Raw genomic sequence first — 906 nt, 5'->3', positions numbered from 1 at the left:
ACTGTTCAAGAGCAAGAATGAGATAGAGTGAGATAGAATGTATAGGATAAAATGAAATAGAAATATGTCACTAGTACTATAAATGGCTGCCAAGTCATATAATTGCAACAGCGAATCAGAATGCGTAACACCGGTTGCGCCTCTCTAGGACTCTAGCACGGAGTAAGAAATTGACCAATCACAATCGATTATTCTTTTCACATTCGACTGTGATTGGTTAATTTTTTTAGGGAGCATTTATATTAGCCATAGTTGTATGCTGTAATCTGTAAAAGTCACGGCACACACATTCCGTAAAGCTGGTTCTACATTGGGTGCATTCAGTACTACACTAATCAGTGAGCGCTCAGTGAGCTCTTATATCTGATTGGCATATTCCGTTAGAACTAAAAATATAGACCAAATAGATACAAGAGCTCACTGAACGCTCAGTGAGCAGTCGTAGTACTGAATGGGTGCAATATACACAGGAATGCATACAGTGTAGCATTGTGCACGATTCAATTGGAACAGTCTCTACTTTACAGTAGTGCGAGAAAGACATGTGCTATCTTGTTCAGATTAACGCGAATGACTATAAGCTCTTTTTTTGGCTGTACTTGTGCACCAGTTCATCTTTCTTCCTCTTCTTTCCTCCTGGAGAGAAAAGGAAAGAAGATGAACTGGTGCAAAAATTCAGCTAAAAAGAACAGGCCTTATTTGACCAATGAGGGCAAAGGAATTGTTACGTCTCAGGAAAATCCGACCGCTTCCCGATTTTGATCTAACCTGAGGCTATGGGTGGGATACGGAATTCGCGATTCCGGGTATTGAACCAAGCTACGATTGATTTTGTCCAACGTACTGATTGGTCAAATACGAGCGTTTGATATGGCGATCATTGGCTGCGTTCAGCAGACTCAACAG

The sequence above is a fragment of the Mycetomoellerius zeteki genome, unplaced genomic scaffold, assembly GCF_001594055.1.
Source record: "Mycetomoellerius zeteki isolate Tzet28-1 unplaced genomic scaffold, Tzet1.0 scaffold150, whole genome shotgun sequence".
NCBI lineage: Eukaryota > Metazoa > Arthropoda > Insecta > Hymenoptera > Formicidae > Mycetomoellerius > Mycetomoellerius zeteki.
This window is presented reverse-complemented; position numbering follows the sequence as displayed.